Source organism: Strongylocentrotus purpuratus, unplaced genomic scaffold (assembly GCF_000002235.5).
Source record: "Strongylocentrotus purpuratus isolate Spur 01 unplaced genomic scaffold, Spur_5.0 spur5_scaffold_16, whole genome shotgun sequence".
Classification (NCBI taxonomy): Eukaryota; Metazoa; Echinodermata; class Echinoidea; order Camarodonta; family Strongylocentrotidae; genus Strongylocentrotus; species Strongylocentrotus purpuratus.
In genome coordinates, this window is record NW_022145601.1 from 11,183,949 (window position 1) to 11,202,997 (window position 19,049).

Here is a 19,049-nt window from a genome sequence, read left to right on the forward strand (position 1 = left end):
TCATATTCACCAGGTCTTTTTTCTCTTAACCTCGCTTTCATTTTCCCTGCTTCTTCCTGCGACCTTTGCAGGTATCAAATTTGTACATCAGGAAATTCAATTATTCACGACATGGATCCAATCTCCTTAACCCTCCTTCATGTATTTCCACCAGTTCTCCCTCACTGGAATGCTCTCGCTCCAATTGTTTTTTTGTTTAGAAGAAAAAAAAGCACATGGCATAATTTTTTCTGGGACTTCACATTCTAATGATAATGGGAAAATTGCATTATAATGAAGGTGTAGTATTGAAGTTGTTCTACTAATCAGGCATGCATTAGAGACCGAGATCTTGTCTAGAGCGAGCTGATATTGAATTGATTCCATTACTTTTGTACAAATTGTCTTCGATTATCCAAATTAATACTCGGCCTGGCCTTGAAGGAACAATGTCGAATCACAGGAAAATCTTTGTTTTAATCAATCTACGTCATTGCCCCTGCGGAGAAGGCTGTTTAATTGAATCGTAGAAAGAGAAGTGCAATTCTATCATTATACCCTATTTTTCCAGCCCTAATTCGGTTTGCATTCCATTTGACAAACATTTACTTTCTCCTTTACTTTTTAGTCCCACATACAGGGAGTTGCGTTAGTCAAAATGGCTGTTTCATTAATGCATGCCTCAGGTTTAATTACTTTTAAACAAAGGTTTATGCTCCTTTACAAGTTATCTACCCAAAGGAAACTGATCAAGGTCTATGCTTGAAGAAATTGAAGCCCACTTTAAGCTTATACCCTGGTCAAATCACCGTAAAAAGAACTCTCGGTTTCTATCAAGACACAGTTTTCAAGACAACATTAAATATAGAGTATATGGTTAATTTTCATGTTTTCATTCATCAAAGAAGAAATGAAATTTATCAGGATAATAGACGTTTTCCTTTCACAATCACAAGCACATACATTGTAAGATGGCAGACAAAGTCTTTCAAAATGTTGCAGATGATTATACAGATTTCACATCATAAATCCATATTTATAGATAAAGTTGAGTTCTGGTCATGCGGGTTGACTGAATTTTGAAAGAAACTTATGGAAAAGTTTGGTTATGTAGCACTTAAGAATTCATTTACATTGCAACGCTTTGGAATCTTCAAAATGATAACAAAGTGACTCAGCCTTGTTAATATTCACATGCACTGTACACAGAAATAAGTACATGGGACTAGTACACAAACGTGTGGCATGAAAGTTTGGTCCAAACATTGCAGCTAATTTGTGTGATATTTTGAATATGAGAGCATTTGAAGATCCATCCTTTTCAGGGGACATTATTTCTATGATATTCTTCTACAAAATAATACATAAGGAGAATGAAAAGCTCACAGATTATTTTTGACCTTTCTCAGAACTCAACCTTCTCTAATTTAGGCCTATCCTCATCAGCTCGAGTTTGCCACTTATGCTACGGTCACAAAGGTTCGTACGAACGATAATTTTGTACGAATCTCTCTGTTTTTCTATTGTCTTCCCGAATTTCCATTGTCTGAAAATCGTTCGTACAGCGTTCGTAGCAGTTCGTAATGGCATTTGTGACTGAGGCTTTAACCTGCTATTTTAACCATCCTGATCACAAATTATCCAGCTAATTTGCATTTTCATCAGCCCGCAGTTGCAATTAGTGGGATATTTGGTCTAGAAAATATCCTGAGAAATCTTGGTCTTGTTTCCAAAATATCCCGCTATTTGGGAAATTTGAAATGAGCTAGTTTGTGATGAGCGTATTGGTCTGGTGAAGACGCAATTTCGGGTTTCAGGATTAAATATCCCAACTTTGAAAATAGCAGGTTATTTGGCAAACTTGAGCTGCTGAAGACAGATCCTTTGTAAAGTAGAGAGGACAATCCTACCTTCTTGTTTTAGAGTTTCATCTTTGAAGCAGGCTTCAGTGAGTGTGACTTCTCCTGTGGGATGCAATTTAAGAGAGAGAAGAAAAAAGTAGAGATTAAACAACATTACAAATGAAGTCTACAACTTTAAACATTTAAAATGAACAAACATTTAGAAAAAGTGTAAAGAATTGCAAACAGCACCACCTTCAAGCTATTGCCGACTTGCACTTCAAATGAAAATTCAGGAAAAGAAAACCTCACGTACTGAAAGCTTAACGTTTGACTGAAATGATGTCTTACTATCCAAAAAATTGCAATACTTGCAAATATTTGAGTAATGCCAGACAGCGTGGATTGAGTGCCATGGGCCATGCCTTAACCCCCTTTATCTTCACTTACAAAAATCAATAAAACCTATTTTGAACATACAGCAATTTAATGCTCAAATTAATAGTCCAGAATTCACTTCAGATTAGAGTTTAGCAGCACACGAACCATAAATTTCACTCGATAGAAAATAAAGAAAGCCCAACCCCATATCTTTTTTATTTCTTACTCTACAAAACCGATAGCAACATGGGAAACAAAACACATTGTGAAATTGCAAATAATCCACAAAAAGCTTAGATAAGACAAAACTTGAGTCCACAGAAATCTCAATTTACCCAAAAGATGATTGGGCTGTTTTTCTTTTCTTTTCATACACAAGTTTTATTTCCGTAGGTAAATACAACATGGAGCAAAGTGCATTTACAATGTACTTGAGCAAAAACTGATAATGGTAATATTGATTGAAAAGTGCGCTATTCCACACTTAAATTGCTCAAAATATCTATTTTATCATCATTGTTTGACATAAATCAACCTTTGCTACTCTCTATATGAGCAACATCACAGATAAATGGATTTTCAATGTCTGTAGAATTGTAATTTTTTGTTCTTTGAGTTAGACTTTGTCGGTCATATAATCTTTGAAGTATGTACATCACCTAAATCATCCAATTATGTTGGGGAGGTCATTTTGAACATTCATGTATACATACGTGTTCATCACCTGGTACACAATGGTATTTTGACTATTAATAGTACACCTACTGCTTGTAGTTGTACTAAATACTTATGTAGCACATTAAATAGTTTCCATGTCAGACACATACATGTACATACAACCAGTATATGCCAGTTCAAATGAAACACCTTTTAAAGGGAAAAAAAGAGAAAATTATTTCTACTTGGACACTATAAAAAAAAATAGTGACACAAAATCATCTGTTTCTTATGTATATTCAGAAACAAAAGGCAATAGCACATACAAATTACTTCAGCATAATTTCCTGTTCAATTAACCTCCAATATTATACAGGGTACTGAAGGAGTACAACAGCAAGGCTAAAGGGGTCGCATGTTGCTTAAGGGTCTTTCACACTGACGGAAAATCATACAAACTGTACATGGGTATAAGAAGCACATATTTAAGACAACCGTAAAGTAGCTTTAACACTTGTAACAGGAATATCTACAAGGCAATATCATTAAAGAAAATTGTTTGGTAAGGAAAAAAGAGCATTTTTGTGTAATATTCTTATATATCAATATATGTATTTGACATGAACACAGCAAGGTGACTTGAACGTTCATGTGGAACAATTTGAAAACATAAACGATATACTACAAGACAATAAGACATTATACAAAACATGTATTTTTAAAGTATGAATGGGGGAGGGGGGTTGAAGGTGACAGCAGGAAGGGAGAAGGATCATTCTCACTCTGACACTCATACTCTAATGATTAATTACTTTGAACAAAAGAAGGACCCACCCAAATGTAGATTTTTGGTCAAGTTCCCCCAAGAACAAGGAACTTGGCAATTAAGGGATCTGGTAGTGTCTATGAAAATGCAGACAATTTAAGACAGCCTTCGATATATCCTGTGGTGGTACAAATGCAGCAAAACCTGTATAGAAAGACCACTCAAGGGAGACTAAAAAAAAGTGGCCTTTCTGTGCAGGTGGTCTTTAAGTACAGGTTCCTTAAGTACAAATTTCAATGAATAACAATACTCAAGGGAAACAGAAAATGTGGTCTTTAAAGACTGGTGGTCTTTCTATTCAGGTGCAAGGTGGACACTAAAAGCAGGTTTGTGTGTACTTGACACTTGCCCATTCAACACCTGCCCATCTTAGCAACTTATTAATGGTCATATCACTGAACTACAAAAATTAAAAAGAGCTCTGGTAAATTCTTAGGTAAAAATAGGTACATGTAAGTGTCAAATCTATATCTGCCTCTCTCTCTCTCTCTCTCTCTCTCTCTCTCTCTCTGTCCCCCTTCTCCCTTTCTCTCTCCTGTGTCTTTTTGCTATGTTTTCTCTCCTAGGTATACTTAGATTTACTCATTCTCCCTAATTATCTGTCATCTTTCCTTCTTTTCTTGTACTCTCTCTCTCTCTCTCTCTCTCTCTCTCTCTCTCTGTCTGCCCCTTCTCTCTCCTGCGTCTTTGTGCTATGTTTTCTCTCCTAAGCATACTTAGATTTCTTATTCTCCCTAATTATCTGTCATCTGTCCTTCTTTTCTTGTACTCTCTTTCTCTCACTAGCCTAGGCGAGACTTAGTCACTAAAAGGAAGTAATTGATTATGAAGAGTTCCGTGAATTGGGGTCTATCTAGAAGTTGACATGTCCCCTTCAAGTACTACAATGTTGTCCTTTTATGACCCAGGCTGGAGATCTCTCATCTAATAAATGATTTTTTGGAACAAATTTTTAAAGAATAAATAGCAAAACAATATGTAACCAAAGTCAAAGTCATGACACAATGCATGCTGGGTACATGAAAAGGAGTAGGCAAAAGAAAAGGAGGAGGCAGAAGAAAAGGAGGAGCCAGAAGAAAAGGAGGAGGCAGAAGAAGAAGAGGAGAAGGAAGAAGAGGAAGAAGAGGAAGAAGAGGAAGAGGAAGAGGAAGAAGAAGAAAAAGAAGAGGAAGAAGAAGAACAAGAAAAAGAAGAGGAAGAAGAAGAAGAAAAAGAGGAGAAAGGGGAAGAAGAAGAAAAAGAGGAGGAGGGAGAAGAAGAAGAACAAGAGGAGAAGGAGAAAGAAGCAGAAGAACTAGAAGAAGAACAAGAAGCAGAAGAAGAAATATCATTACATAGCGATTATCAGTAAGTACCCTAAAAAGTGTAGCACCACTATCCTTCTAATAATAATATGATACTTTGACTATTAACTTCTGCATCCTTCGACAGATAAATAAATCTGACCAAAATGCATAACTACATGTACTCAACTTTAGATGAATCTATCAATTTCATTTTTCTAATCATATCTAAAAAATACAAATAAAATTGTAAAGCCATTAAATGAGAGAGAATTACAATTTCTTGTTAGTTCATTGCTTAAAAAAGCAGAGCATATCTTAGTAAGTTCAACGAATCTAGAAAATTGAGGTTTACAACTCTGAAAGATGTATCAGGTTATGGGTAATATCCAGAACCAATTATTTTCATTTTCCTGTGTGGTATCTGTAAGTCTTCCTGCGTCTCTCCTCTATTAGACAGATAGACCACATAATCACATTCTCACCATAATGATAATCATTGCAACAATATTACAGGGTTATTGGGTTAAGGTACATGTTTCTGGGTTATGTAGGCTATCTTTGTCTCAAATCTTATCAGATAAAAATATTGACAAGCCAAAAAGAAGCATGAACAGAAGACTAAGCTGGGACCGTTTTCATATATTATTGTAGTTGAGGAGAAAGACTGATATATCTCCAAAATGTGTAACCCGATCCGCGAATCTTGATCGGACATGCGAGCTAATATTTCAAATTGATTTCCTTGCTGAAATGACCTGAAATCATATATGACAATCTGAGGCTTTCTGTGAGATATTTTTAAAATTCTTTTAAAAATTGGTTTCTTTCCTCTGTTGCCAAGTTACATGAGATAAAAGTGAAAAACAGAGAATAGGAGATCTATAGTTCAATTGATACAAAAGATTTGTTTCTAACAAAAGATGGAAGTATTATCAGATGAATTGTACTGACAATAAAGGTTACAGGGATGATGAAAAATGACTGGACAGAAAGCAGATTATAATATCTTGTCTTAAAATTAAATGAGAAATGACATATTTGCTATTTGAATAGGACTTAAAGCTGTAGGTCCTCTGGGACTAAGAGGCATATATAATTAGACCAGACTATTGATATTGCTACTACTACTGACAATGCTACTATGTCTACTACTTCTACTCCTCTTCTTACTTCTACTACTACTTTGAGTGAATTTTCTCTTTTCTGTATAATATTGACCACTCTACATAATATACAGGTCACCATCCTCCCCCCTCCTTTGCGATCTTTACATCTGGGTGCTTCTTTTACTCCAGCTCTTATTACTACTTCTACTACAACTTCCTTCTAAATAAATGCAAACAGCTCTTCCGGGGCAACTGTACTTTTTCACCTGAACAAAATAAAAACAGTGATACATCGCAAAACATTAGATCACAAGTTTGATGAGTAACAGAAATGGGCGTCCTTCATTGTGTAAAATTGATGATTCCTTCGAGTTATGTAACACGGTAATCCTTTTATACGTATATTCCAGCCTACATATTTCGCACGACATTCGACAAGACTTAGCGATCCCTTGAGACAAAAGGAAATGTGTAATTATATCAATTAATAGGTCTAGATTAATCATAATTATTTTCTTGGATTGGCACAAAATCTGGACCGTGTGTTTGGCCAGAGAGCATTGACCCTTGGGGCTTAGTCTTAGATTTCATACCTTTCTGAATCCCATGTCTGTATCAATTTTTGTGAAAGAAATGTTTGTATTTAGGTTTTATGCCATGATGTTGGATTAAGTGGGTAAATGGAAGGAAAATGCAGAACTTGTAACCTAAAAATTGATGTACATTACACATGCTAGTGTCTGAATATTAATAAAAATTGAAATATACCTCACCACCATGACAATCCTTTCATATGCTCTCTCTCTCTCTTTCTTTCTCTCTCTCTCTCTCTCTCTCTCTCTCTCTGTCTTTCTCTTCCCCCTCTCTCTAAATTGTATCGATATCAAAACAGTTCTCATGCTTGCTCTCTCCTTTATATATTTCAGCAGTATTATCCACTTGCTGTTGAATAAAAGTTTTACAGCCAATTTCAAAAGAAAGTTTATTTGAAGAAAAAAAGTTAGATAGATAAGGCATAACATCTGCTAAGAGCCAGAAAGATATTAATGGCTCATGTGCTTTTACACAGTGTTAACGGCCTTCTGGCTCTCATTGGTGTATCATATCTGAAATGATAATTAAAAAGGTCCATACTTACACCACACAAGGGCAACACATGTGTGCAGTTTGAATGTCTGCCAATTGCCTAATTTCTCAATTATCAGTAACTAATCTACAACAGTAAACCAATGTACATGTAATTGCTCTATTGCTTTTTATTGCTTTTACAGACAATTTAATACATGGGGCTACAGTGTACATGCATGGAATTTTGTAACTCTTATTTGTGTGTGAAATATTTGGATTTTTTTAAAAGATCATTTTGATTTCATGTTCATCTTGGTCCCCCCGTTACTCGCTGTCCCGTCCCATCCTCCCACTCAGCAATTTCTGAGAAATGGTTGACTTCATTTCTGCTAAATGAGAAATGGAAACCTTCCACTAAAAAGGTGTGTGTGGTGTGTGTGTGTGTGTGTGTGGGGGGGGGGAGGGGGGGGGGTCATTTGCAGGACTGATGTACAGTAATTGAGCCATCAGATTCTTGACAGTTTTATATACCAAATACTACTCTTTGTTCTAAAGCATAATTATTGTCTTTTGAGACTGAGAATCAAAAGGACATTTACTCCTTGTGTAAGAGCTAGTACTGATCGTCCTTCTAGCTCTCAGCACAGGATCCTGTCAAGCATTTGGTACAAAAGTGTGAACTTTTGATTCAATCTGAGAGACGTTTACGATTAATCATACAAAAGCAGTTTTCAAAAGCAAAACAAAACTACAATATAGGGACAATTCTGGCCTAGGCATCATAGGAATTTTGAACGTATACATGTAGCTCTTCAGAACTTCAGAAGAATGACTAATTCTTGAATTAGAAAAAAAATGTGGTGGTATCAAATATGAAGGCCAACTTTCTCAAACAATACCTGGATAAAATTTTATGGAACACTTGTACCTGGCCAATTCAATTCAATTTCAATTTCAATTTCAATTTCAATTTATAAAAAAAAATTGTGACAAGTCACAAGTACAGGGACCACCCAGGAAACTACATCCCTATCAGCAGGGGAAAATAATCTCAAATTGTGATAGCATAAAAGCTAGAGCAATGATTTGTTTGATTATCTTTTATAACAAAAGCAGGGGAAACATACACTGCACAATGATGACTATCAAACTTATCTCAGAAACAACATAGAGGCATTTGGTTGAATAAATGTGTACCCTTTAAGGTGTTACTTATAACAACATAATGCCAGAGGGATTAAAAGTACACTGTACAGTGTATACATTTTTGTAAAATGTTAGATATTTAATTGTTTAACTTCAAGAGATGATTTGGTTTTTAATCTTTGCATTTGCATTCAAGTTTTATAGGTTCTACATTACTAAAAGCAAAAGGCCCAATAATCAACTTTGTATAAAATAACATAAAAATTCAGATCATCAACCTAAACATACGTTATTAGCTATAAATCTTTAAATAAACACCTGAAGTGTAAATGCAAACATTGTTACTTTTCCTGTGTTTTTAATGAATAGATAAGGTGCAATGAATAGAAGACAAGTTGAAATATACATATAGGTTTAATTAATTGAAAATAGTTGAGTATTAAATATTTTTTATAAAGCTCCAGAAAAAGAAAATCGAAAAACACAAGATTTGTCGTTTGGAAATAAATCCCAACTTTTTATAGAAAAATGTAAAAATAATCTCCTGTAAATGTTATGTTCAAACTGGTTCAAAATTCAAAACATTTACACACTGCAGACATTAAAAATCCCAATGAGTACTCTACTTACCAATAAAAAGATGACTTTCACAAAAGTTCGTAATTGCTAATTCCTCGATCAAATCTAATCAAGACAAGTACACATGTGTGACCTTTGCTGACCTTTGAAGTACAACAGCAATGTCTCCGACAAAAATCAGTTGGCAGTATTCTAAATAACCCACTGGCAACCACTTAATAGTAGACAATCAACTTTTCTCAGTTCAAATAACACCTTCAAAAAATCACCATCATCCTTTTCAATCAAGCACTATCAATCAAAATAAAAATTTCTCTTCATTTCTACTCATCCAACTTGTAGGAAGAAAAGTACAATCTCGGTGATAACACGTCTTGTCTTTACCTCGACACCTGGTCTAAGTTTGGACAAAAACTGACCGAACGAGGATTAGGGTCAATTACTACTGGTCACTCATTGGCACATGAACAAGGCAGGCAGGGCGGTGCACTTTTTGTGATTATTCTCTCTTCGATCTTACGCCTCGGTCAGCTACCCAGGAAACACATTTATCCCCAATTTAGCTCAAAACAATTCGCTGGGAGGAAGACGTTACATAATACATGATTTTGGGCTGCAGCCCGCTCAGGATGTCAGTAATTTTTGGTCTTTTTCAAGCAAACTTGGCACTTCCTGCTTCTGTTGAAAGAGGAGGACAGATTTGGAGAAAACAAATCTGCTACTTACCCCTACATATATACGTACATGTAAACCACTCTGACTTTCATTTTGAGGTTTCTTTTTTTAGAGAATGATCACGTTTGAATGAGACACTGTTTTTAAACAGGACAGATGTACTGTAATTAGCCCACAAAGTTCCTGTAAGACTTCCTGTTCTAATTATTATGTAAAACTATATTATCATTCATAGAATTTTGATAATTTTTTTAAAAAGTACATCAGCAAATGTAGGATTCCAGTAACTCATATTAAAAGAAATACTTCACAGAACATAATGGTATGCATAATTAGCAAATTTTTGATCCTCATATCATTTTCTTCACAAGAAATGGATTAATATTTTCACTTAAATTCAGTCTTCAGACTGCAGAATAGAATTCCATATGCGTTAAAATATTCAATAAATTCCTTCCATCATTTGAAAGAATTGAATTAGTTTTGCATCACAAATTTTATTTAACAACCAGGATTTGATCCCATATTGCATGAAATTGATGGAACTTTAATGCATAAAGATTAAAAAGTAGTTTTCCCTGTCATAGATTGTAGAGGCATGGGCCACTATAAAAAGAAGAAAATATTCATGCTTTTTTTTTTTTTTTGGTTAAATTATGAATTTTAATTAATTAATTAATTTTTTTTTTTTTGTAATCTCATACAATACCTATTTAATAGAATACATTTCAGAGCAGGGAATATGCTTTGCATATCTTTGATTTGATAATTTGTTTGTTTGCATTAATATTTACTCAAACTTAAATTAAATTCAACAGTTATTTAAGTGTACATACAAATGTAGAACAGCTAAACAATAAGTTAGTCTAAATCAATATCCACCTTTATCATTTGCTGCTCCCTTCTAAGCTAAATATCATATTGACATTATTCATATGTAGTAATAATTGCTTATTTATGATTCAACAAACTATTGTGATCTTCATACTCCTTGATAGTGAAATGAATAGACTGAAACAGATACACTCAAAACTAATTAAAGCTCTTTGCATCAGTATCACAGACATTTACAACTTTCACATACTTCTGTTTGTTGTTTCCCCACTGGGCGTGTCTTCGCGACGGGGCACGATTTGAGAAAGAAAAGAAATTACGGGATCCATTACAAAATTATTTGCGAGTTCCCATGGAGATCCAGAAGGAAATCGGTAAACTAGGTTGCCGTCCCATTTTAGATGAATCTACGTGACTGGGATTTCTTGTTTGAAATAATATTTCCTGAGCAGTTCCTAGATTGGCTAGTAAATGTCCAGTGAGTATTCGTCATTATAACAATAAAACCTTTTTGTCTGAATTTCAGACGGCACAGGATTTTATTATTTATTTAAAAGCGAAGAAAAGGGGCATCCTAAAGAAAGACTGACTTCAGTACAAGGGCAAGAGTTGTAACTGTCAATTGGGCAAGTTTATAGTACATCGCATTCATTACACTATCAAACAACCCATGAAAATTAAAAATTTTCCAACCATACAAAACAGAAGGAATGGATCACTTTCAACAAATTAAGATAACTCAATCATATTTTGAAAATATCCTATGTCCTCCCTGTGCACACAGACAGATACACAACAAGGGCAAACATATTAACAACTTCCTCTTTTTTTTTTGTCCCGATCGGATTACGATATCTATTGAAACTATGGGTTTTTTCGTACATTGCTGATAGAAATGCTGAGTCCTTCACATTATTAGAAAACCTGTGGATAATTTTATCTTTTTGGTTAAAGGCCAGTCCAATGAAATTTCAAGGGCTTATCATGTGATGTTTGGAGAGAAGTGACGTGCAACCATAAATTCATGACATATAAGATGTTTTTTTGCTGCTAGCATATTAGTATGAAGCTACTCTATTTTTGCACGTTTCTTTTTTCCCATCCTCTTTCTCTCTCTTTTCGTATATGCTCCATCTTTCTTTCCGTATATCTTTTCTCTGTCCCTTCCTTTTTTCTCCATCGTTCCCCTTTCTCTTTTCTTTTTCACCTTCCTTTTATTTTCATGTCTCTCCCTATATATTCTCCTGTCTTTCTCAATTTCTTGCTTCTTCCCTTTATTTTTTTCTTTATCTAGTTTCTTCTGATTTTATCCATCTTGTTTCCAATCCCGTTTCCATTTATTCTTTTCCTGTCTATTCTCATTTAGCAATGTCTCTTTCGCCCAACCCCTTTTCTCCTTTGTCAGCCTTTTACTATGCTTTTACTGGTATGTTATTCTTCCAATTACCTCTCATCTCTCCGTCTCTCTCCCTCTCTGTCTCTTTCTCTATTTCTTTTTATTTCTCTCTCTTTTTCCTATATCGCTGCATCATTTTCTTGATCAATCTCTTCCTCCCGCTTGACTTTTTCTACAGCCTTATCCATTACTTGGTTTACCCACAAAACAAAACAAAAAACTTTGTAATGATCTCACTCTATGACTGAATTTTCCTTCCTCCACCTACAAAATGTACTTTTCTCTTCTTTCTTTTGTCCCTTTCTCTTGCCATCTTTTTTTCTTCCCCTCTCTCTCTCAGCCCTTGTTACCATTCCTTCCTTTCAATAACTGAGTAACGATTCCGCAATCTAACTTTACCCCCCCCCCTCCACTCACACCATTCATTATTTCCTGACTCATGAACTTTTCGTAACCTCTTTTTAAAAAAATGGCAACCAACATCACAATAATTTTTTATAGACAATCAATTAAGTCAGCATCAGATTGGAAAATTATATGAAAAACGATCTTCTTGACTTGTTGGATTAGTAGTTCACACCTGGGTTGTGCAAAGCAAAAGATTTTTTACCGCATTCCATTTCTCTAGCGGATAAATGTATTCCCATCAAAATCTAATATCACGACACAATTAATGGGAGCTTCATTTGCCATCCAACACCACTATCAAGTTCTAAGGTTGTACATTCAGCTGCAATGCTTGTATCTATTGATCTACATTTGTGTACCTCTAGTAAGCTTGAGCGCCCCGGCTGCATTATCCATAGAAACCAAACGATTACAAGTCTAATAGAGGAAAGTTTAAGGGTATTTTGGCTTGCCAAATGGAGCGTCGACGGTGTTAAAAAGAGAAGGGGTCTTGCCTAAAGGCCAAACCCGATACTGTTGTTTTTGTAACGTGCCAGGAAAACGCGTTTTAGGCCGAAAGGATGGCAATTGAGCAGAAATCCTGGTGCGACATGCTTCATGTGATTATACATACGAAACCCACGAGGGGAACGCAGGCGTTGATTACCGGGTCTGCATTTAACTAAATGGCAAACTTGGGTAATCTTTAGCACCTTGTAATGGCCGGGTTCCTGTCTGTTGGAGAAGAAATGAAGGAAAAGAAGAGAAGAGCGGTTTTTCCCACTTTCCCCCCTGGACGATGATAGTGACATGACGGGTGTCATGCCCTTGCTTAGAACTTGACCGATTCTTGGGGAGAAGGAGAAAAAGAAAAAAAGCGATTCCAAACGAAAACAGCACGGATCAATCAGAGACAAGGTACAGGAACTTCGGATCATGACTCGATCGAAATCGAACACGTCTATCATCACGGCACCAGAAATTATATTTGAAATGTGAGAGACAAGGGAGAGATATGTGTGTGAGAGGGAGGAAGAAGAAAAGAGAGAGTGGGGCGAAAAAAGGGCTATTTTGGAAACATCTGTTTGCATACGGCAGGGAGGAAACATTATTTTTATTTAAAAATTCAGATGATGAAATTGTGATGAGGATAAAGGTGAATTGGGGGTCTACTAGGGAGCCGAAAGCAGGCAAACATGCCTATGATAATAACACGCGATCCGGACTTATCATCACTTAACTTTGTTTATACAGGAGTACAGGCACTTCTTCATATTACATGGATATCTTTCGTTGTTTGTCATCAACATCAAAATTATTGAAGGGATAGAAAAACGTCTTGGATAGATAGAACGATATCTCTGTGCTGTGGCTGAAGGATGCATATATCCCCAAGAGAAATATGATGTAGAAGTTATTAAAGGAAAACCACACATTAGGCCTGTCTTCATCATCTCAAGATTGCCAAATACCCGCTATTTCTGATTTGGGAAATAATCTTGAACTTAAAAATTGCGTCTTCGAGCTCGAGAAATTAGCTCGGAATATTTTGCAAACTAGCCCAAGATTTCTTGGGATGATTATCTAGACCAAATATCCTGCTACTTTCAACTTCGGGCTGATGAAGACGCAAATTAACTGGATTATTTGCGAGAGGAATAGTTAAAATGTTGCAATATTTGGCAATCTCGAGCTGATGAAGGCGGGCCTAAAGATACTGTTTGGAAAGCTGAACCCTGGCTAATTCTAGTTGCCTGAAGTAAATTTTGGTTGCCCATTATTACATGATGACATGGTCTGTTGGGAATAAAAAGGGCGTTAACTCTTTTAAATGATTGGAGTTAAAGATAAACTTGAGTTCTGGTAATACGATTGTATATTGTGAAAGAAAAGGTGTGGAATGGATCAGAAAAGTTTATCATATTAGCAAGTAAGTAATGGTGTGTAATGCAAGGTTCTGGAGTCATCAAAATCATAATAAATTTGGCAGAGTCTTGGTAAAGTAACAATCACTTACACAGAAAGATGTATATGGGACAACAAACATGGTGTCGGGGCTAGTACTACCCTGATTTCCTTATCTTTCTATGCTCATTACTCAGCCAGTATACATTTTCTTCCAAAATTGTTTGGCACATGACGTTTATTTGTAATCTTGAACATTCAGTGTAAGTTTTGTTAGATTCTGTGAGAATTCATTTTCTTTTTTTACCAGAACTCAAGTTTATCTTTAATGTCCATGCTCTACTGTACATGTAGGTAAATGTGTTTATGTATGTCTCTTCTCCATGTTTATTATTCTCTCTTGCAATATTCATCATTCAACAAACATGTGCTGATATCTCAAATATGCCGTAAAAAACCAAATCAAAACTATCTACTTGGATATTGCTCTGTCAAAAACACAGGTTACTTGGAGATACTGAGTTGTCACTTGAAAAAATAGGCAAAAGAATGATCATATTTTAATGCAATTTTAGTTATAGTTTGCTCTGCCAGACTACAGTTTAGATCATCACTGGAATACAATTAAGGTTAACTTCAGAAGATTTCAATCCCATAAAAAATTGTAATAAAAACCAAACTCAAATATATTGCCAAGTATCATTTAAAGAAATTTTAATAGCAAAGTTAAAGTTCAAACTTTGGTCCCTAATAGCCAAAGAAAGATCTTTTGAACTAAGGAAGATTGAAAATCAGGAAACTCTTTATGTGAGTGTTATCAAATTAAGCTTTCAAAAGAGAAACAAGAATAATGGAACTTACATGGTAAAACAATGGCACAATGGCAGAATTATTACACAAAAACACAATCAATTTTGCGCACTCCAATAGAAACCACTTTAAAAAAGGCCATTTATCAGCAAAAGTAGAGCATAATCAATTTCCTTTGTTTCATTTTCATAATAATTTAAAACCTCGGTCTCCTTAATTTGCTATTCTTGGGTTTTGCCTGTGATTTATGACAATTCAGGCCAACCGAGAATTATACATGTAAGTAGTTTTAAAAGATAAAATGTGAAAAAGCTTGGAAATGAATTATACATGAACAATGACCACGCTTGTTTCAGTATCTATACATTTGCGAAAGAAAGCTATCATAAAGTAATTATTGATTGTTGAAAGATGTCAAATTTCATGAATTTGAAATTTATGTGCTTTCAATTGCATTGAGATCTATTTTCTTTGTCCATCACATATTTAATTTTACCACTCATTTCCAAAAGTTCTCTTAAAGGAAATATTCAAAATTTACCATTTAAAAAAAAAAAAAAAAAAACATTTTGACTGTATCTAAACCAATTAATCCCCTAATATTTGGTGAAATTTTCTTCCATTCTCTAGAAATCTACTCTTTCATCAGTACCAAAATTAACATTGCAATATCCACCAAGAAGGAACAAGAATGCAGAACTAAAAAGTTCAATTGGGTCTTATCACAAAGAGACACACAGTAATCTACCGTAATGTATTATACAGGGTGGCAAAAAAAAAAAACAGACTACACTTAAAGTGTACTTTCAATAACGCTAGGTAAAAACCAGTACCAGTAGATGAAGAATTTCTTTCTTCAAAAAAAGAGCATATATATCAAATTTGCAAAGAGTGGTTGAATATTTGATTTTTTTTTAGGTTCATTTTTGTGACACAATGTTGAACACATCCACTCGCAGAAAAAAAGGTATTGTGGAGTTTCAGAAATGATATTATGCCTGAGCTTCGGACAAGCTTTAACGCTGACAACAATCTGCACACATTTTTCAATTTTCAGGTGTTATAAATGACTTGTTAAATACAGATAGTAAATTAAACGAAGACAATATGCACAATAAAACAATGTTTGCAAATCTTGGAAAATTGATACTGGACAACTTTCAACTCCTACCTTCCATCACAAAAATAATGATCCCTATAAAAACAAACACCCCTGTACTAAAAATATTGGTATAATTTTTCGTGTTAAAAGATTGTCCATCTGTTGGTACCAGCGAATTTGACCCCGCATTACTTCCTGGAAGTAACGGTATGCTTGTCCGTTGTTTTTGTTGGGCCACCCTGTTTACCCCATGGTTGTGTATTGAGCCCTTCATATTGAAGTACTATCTGAAGAGAGGGTGGATGGTCAGATGAATTTTGACCATAAATGGCAATGGGGCTTTCAAATAATTGAACATACAAGCACATGTGTGGGCTTTCATGTATGCAAGGCAAAGAAAAACAAAAATAGGATGGACCCCAATAGGAGAGGGCTGAGCTTAAATACATGTATGTTATTGTTTTTTGGTGTTATCTGCGTTTCATTCTTTATGAGAAATACACCTTTCCAACAAAAATTTGTTTACTATTTGTAAATTCATACTCTTCATAAATCTCTAGTTTTTGAAAATATTTTCTTTTCTTTTTCTTCTTCTTGCTTTTCCCTTTTTAATAGCTGAATCTCAGACCCACTGGTCCACGAAAACCCCTTACCTTATAGATTGAATATGACCTTTAAATAATGTGTATTTTTAGTATAGTATAATTACATGTAGAATCAACTGTGATACACAACATTAATTATAAAGTTTAGGTTAAATAATTAATAATCATTCATATTACTAGGCAACGTTGCAAATTTACTTCTCATTTCAGAGGAAGGTGTTTGATATCAAAATGATATGATGAACACACAGGCAGCCGAAGACCTTGAGTTTATGTAATTATTTTTGTAATTACTATTTTCAAGTTTGTTCTTACATTCAACAATCCTACAGTACCAGGTCATACTTGTATCATGAACTGATGATGTAAATTAAGATCAATCTAAAAGGGCTGTGATATGACTAACATTCATATTGGATCTCCCCCCCCCCCCCCCCCCCCCCCCCCAAAAAAAAAAAAAAAAAAAAAAAAAAAATGATACCCGGTAATAATAATAATTTTAAAACAAGTTTCCTATTTCATTTTTAATTTAGGAGATTGTTTCTACATCACAACTACTGCAATGCAAACATTTGCACTAATCATGGTAATTTTGCAATTAAGGAAGTTTGGCATATAGCCATTTTATCACTTTCATTTTCAAGTACCACAGAATGACAGGAGGGTTTCACAGCGCATACTGACGTCCAGTCATCATTATATTGACATAAGGAGGATAGGACAATAAATATAGGATAAAGGATTTTTTAAAACCAGTTTTCCTGTTAAGACGAAATATACAGCTGAGTGATTATTTAGGGATGTTGAAACCAGTTGAAATGAATAAATGTTTGTCTATATATCTATTTGCACGCAATGTTATCATGATCCTCCCAAAGTGTATAATACAAATACACTGCAGAACAAAGAAATACAAACAGAGGAAATACTTCAGAATAGTGATACATCCTAAGACTTCATTATGCATAATTTATTATTCACTCCTTCATTTTCCAATAAAAGTTGTTAAAAAGTACCTCTAAAGGGTATCCTTACAACAACACCCCCCCCCCAAAAAAAAAAAACAGCAAACAGCTAGCATTCGATACAGAAAAAACCTAAATGTACATAAAACCCTTAAAATATATGGTTGAATTCAAGATAACAACTTTAATCAAACCCAGATGCAGGCCAATTAATTCACAGAAAATGGTTGACAACCATATCATTAAAAACTATATTTACAGTTTTGCACCGGTTTCTACGATACAGCACATACTACAGCATCACACTTCAGCGATACTTCGCATTTACACCTTTGGATGAAAATGCAAGGAGGAAAAAATTGTGAGGAGGGAAAAAAAATGCAGTTGAGCCGTTTTAATCCCCAAATCCTCCCAGCGAAGCTTCTATGCACTGAAATTGGATGCTATGCTCATACTCAATTAAACATGGTCGTAAAGCAGCGCTTCTTTCCCTCAAAAACACACCGTAGTCTCCCTGCATAGTAGGTACTTTGAGATGCATGATTCTAGACACACAGGTACAACCTAGAACGACAGGGGTTATGGAATGTCTCACACCTTTCAAGTTTCTTTTCTTGACGACTTGACCTTGACTTTTCTAATAAATTCATGAAAATAGACATGAGATTTGAAGAGAAGAAATATATAACGCCTGGCCAATTACTTCTTAGGTCTGTATACATGTACATGTTACCAAATAAGGTGACAAATTTGTTGAGAAATTAGCATTTACAAGGATAAGTCATTAATCACAGAGAGTACTTTATTTCTACTTTCTATCTCTCGATAAAAGAAGTATGCACACACAGAATGCTTGATTGGAGGGAGGGGGCATGAGCTGAAAAGTCATTATCTTGTAATTTATAGATAATGATCTATTTATAATGACTGGCAAATTTCGAATTAAAAGATAACGGGGGCAGTCTTGAAGGAAAAAACGCTGTATCTACATACGGTAATTAAAATGTGTTCTATCTTTCCAGTTTAAGACTCAGATGAGACTCTTTTCATGTTTTATTTTTTAAAAATAATTTCAATTAAAGTTAAAATTGGTGACGTCTCTGCTAAAGATGTACCCCATTCAATTTATTCCAACTACACTCACATGCTCACTATCAGAAATAAATAAATATTTTAAAGACAAAACAAACCAATTTTCATTCCAATTCAAATAACTAAAATTCCCTAATCTGGAAGAAAACATGCAATTATCTTCTACCATTCTGTTCAATCAAAATATTTGTAAATGTACAAAAATGAGTGCATTCAGGAAAAACCCTATACTTCAAATCTATAAACATGTAATAATAAACATATTTTTATTGAAGTACAAATATATATCTTGTGAAATCCCTGCAACGCAGAAAAAATAGTATTGGATGAGTGAGCAATATTATTACTCCGTGGAGCCGCAATTCAGTACAGATTGATTTTTTTTCCTATTGGGAGGAAATAATGAAAA

General features: G+C 34.7%; 1 protein-coding gene across 1 annotated transcript in view; it reads right to left on the minus strand.

The window, feature by feature from the left end:
* LOC576335 (zinc finger protein castor homolog 1) overlaps window positions 1-9,605 on the minus strand; it is a 75,600-nt gene extending 65,995 nt beyond the window's left edge. Inside the window, exons 1-2 of the mRNA XM_030987367.1 lie at window positions 8,921-9,605; window positions 1,890-1,943 (exon numbers count right to left, since the gene is read on the minus strand). The gene's annotated coding sequence lies outside the window, so the exon portion shown is untranslated. The remainder of the gene's footprint in view (window positions 1-1,889; window positions 1,944-8,920) is intronic.
* Between the last annotated feature and the right edge of the window lie 9,444 nt (window positions 9,606-19,049).